This window comes from Rhinopithecus bieti, unplaced genomic scaffold (genome assembly GCF_001698545.2).
Source record: "Rhinopithecus bieti isolate Rb0 unplaced genomic scaffold, ASM169854v2 scaffold_4129, whole genome shotgun sequence".
NCBI lineage: Eukaryota > Metazoa > Chordata > Mammalia > Primates > Cercopithecidae > Rhinopithecus > Rhinopithecus bieti.
The window spans coordinates 320,515-323,740 of NW_016804391.1; positions in this window are offsets into that span (position 1 = coordinate 320,515).

Consider the following 3,226-nt stretch of genomic DNA (forward strand, 5'->3'; position numbering starts at 1 on the left):
GTGATCCGCCCATCTCAGCCTCCCAAAGTGCTGGGATTACAGGCTTAAGCCACCGCGCCCGGCCTACATACCATTTTCAAAAAAATTTTTGAGACACATCAACTATCTGGAGAGGAATCAAAATACAAAATTCAAAAATGGGAAAGTTGAGGTACTATAAAAGTATTGAAAGTGAGCAATAAACCAGTGAAGTCTAAATTATAAATTGTAAATTTAGTTTAAAGGTGGATGTTAGTCATTTTTATGAAATTCTAGAACAGGCTAAACTAATCTATGGTGAAAGAATTCAAAACAATTGTTTCTGGGAGGGCAGGGATTGAGTAGGAAGAGTTGAAAGGAAACTTTCTGAAATAATGAAAATGTGTTCTATCATGATAAGGGTTTGTGTTATACAGTTGTGCTCATTTGTCAAAACTCATTGTACTGCACTCTTAAGATCAGTACATTTCACTGTATGTGATTATACCTGAATTTTACAAATAAATACCTTAACAATATTGAGCCAGGTGCGGTGGCTCATGCCTGTAATCTCAGCACTTTGGGAGGCTGAGGTGGACGGATCACTTGAGGTCAGGAGTTTGAGACCAGCCTGGCCAACATGGTGAAACCCCATCTCTACTGAAAATACAAAAATTAGCCTGGCGTGGTGGCATGTGCCTGTAATCCCAGCTACATGGGAGGCTGAGGCACAAGAATTGGTTGAACCTGGGAGGCAGAGGTTGCAGTGAGCTGAGATCACACCACTGCACTCTAGCCCAGCAACTGAGTGAGACTCCATCTCAAAAAAATAAACAATATTGAGTCTTCCAATATATGAATATGGTATAATCTCTTTGCTTATTTAGTCTTTTAATTTCTCTTAGCAATGTTTTGTCATTTTCAATGTACAGATTTTATGTCTTTTATCAGATTTATCCCTATTTCATATTTTGATGGTATTGTAATTGGCATTATTTATCTCAATTTGACTGCTCATTGCTAAGAAATAGAAATATTGACTTTTGTATATTGATCTTGCAACTTTATTGAGCTCACTTATAAGTTCTAGTAGCTTTTTTGGAGAATCCATCCAATTTTCTACATAGATGATCATGTCATCTATGAATAAAAGGAGTTTTATATCTTCCTTCCCAATTTAGATGCCTTTTATTTATTTATTTATTTTTTCTTCTCTTATTGCACTGGCTAGAACCTCCAGTAGAATGTCGAACAGGTGATGAGAATAGACATCACTGCCTTATTCCCAGTCTTAGGGGGAAGACATCTAGTATTTCACCATTAAGTGTGTTGTTAGCAGTAGGGCTTTTACAGATATTCTTTATGAGGCTGAGTATATTCCATCTACGTTAAGCCATTTTCGCATTGCTATAAATACTTGAGACTGGGTAATTTATAAAGAAAAGAGGTTTGATTGGTTCACTGTTCTGCAGGCTTTACAGGAAGCATGGTGCTGGCATCTGCTCAGTTTCTGGGGAGGCCTCAGGAAGCTTACAATCATGGCAGAAGGCAAAGGAGGAACAGGCATGTCACATGGCAAGAGTGAGTAGGAGGAGCAAGAGAGAGGGAGAGTGTGGGGAAGGTGCCACACACTTTTTTATTTTTTATTTTTTTAATGAATTCAGACAAGTTCTCACTATGTTGCCCAGGCTAGGCTGGTCTTGAACTCCTGGGCTCAAGTGATCTTCCTACCTTGGCCTCTGCCACACACTTTTAAACAAACAGATCTCGTGTGAATTCAGAGCAAGAGCTCACTTATGACTAAGTTGATGGCCCAAGCCATTCAAAAGGGATCTGCGCCCATGATCCAAACACCTCCCATGAGGCCCCAGCTCCAACACTGGGGAATACATTTCAACATGAGATTTAGGTGAGGACAAATATCCAAACTATATCACCATCCTAGTTCAAGCTTGCTGGCAGATTTTATCAAATGTGAATACAGGATTTGTACCAAATTAGTCATTAGGAAAATGCAAATAAAATGCCAATGAGGGCCAGGCGCAGTGGCTCAGGCCTGAAATCCCACCACTTTGGGAGGCCAAGGCAGGCAGATCACTTGAGGTCAGGAGTTCGAGACCAGCCTGGCCAACGTGGTAAGACTCCCATCTCTACTAAAAATACAAAAATTAACCCAGCATGGTGGCATGTATCTGTAGTCCCAGCTACTCAGGAGGCTGAGGCAGGAGAATCACTTGAATCTAGGAGGCAGAGGTTGCAGTGAGCTGAGATCATGGTACTGCACTCCAGCCTGGGTGACAGAGTAAGACTCTGTCTCAAAAAAAAAAAGTCAATGACATACCACTACATACCTTTATAACAGCTAAAAGGTAAAAGACTGATTATTTAAAGTATTGGTAAGAATGCACACCAACTGTAACTCTCATTCGCTATTGGTGGGAATGTGGTACAACCACTTTGGAAAACAATTTGGCAGGGATTTCTTAAAAACTTAAAAAATAAGCCAGGAGCAGTGGCGCACACCTGTAATCCCAGCACTTTGGGAGGCCAAAACGGGCGGATCACGAGGTCAGGAGATCGAGACCATCCTGGCTAACACGGTGAAACCCCGTCTCTACTAAAAAATACAAAAAAAAAAAAACTAGCCGGGCGAGGTGGTGGGCGTCTGTGGTCCCAGCTACTTGGGAGGCTGAGGCAGGAGAATGGCGTAAACCCGGGAGGCGGAGCTTGCAGTGAGCTGAGATCCGGCCATTGCACTCCAGCCCGGGCGACAGAGCGAGACTCCGTCTCAAAAAAAAAAAGAAAGAAGTTAAGAAGTTAAAAAGGTAGGCCGGTCGCAGTGGCTCATGCCTGTAATCACAACACTTTGGGAGACCAAGGCGGATGGATCACCTGAGGTCCGGAGTTTGAGACCAGCCTGACCAACATGGTGAAACCCTGTCTCTACTAAATACAAAAAATTAGCCAGGCATGGTAGCCGGTACCTGTAATCCCAGCTACTTAGGAGGCTGAGGCAGGAGAATCACTTGAACCCAGGAGGCAGAGGTCACAGTGAGCTGAGATTACACCATTGACTCCAGCCCAGGCAACAAGAGCAAAACTCCATCTCAAAAAAAAAAGTTAAGGCTGGGCACAGTGGCTCACGTCTGTAATCCCAGCACTTTGGGAGGCCAAGGTGGGCAGATCACCTGAGGCCAGGAGTTTGAGATCAGCATGACAACATGGCGAAACCCCCTCTCTACTAAAAATACAGAAATTAGCCGGGTGT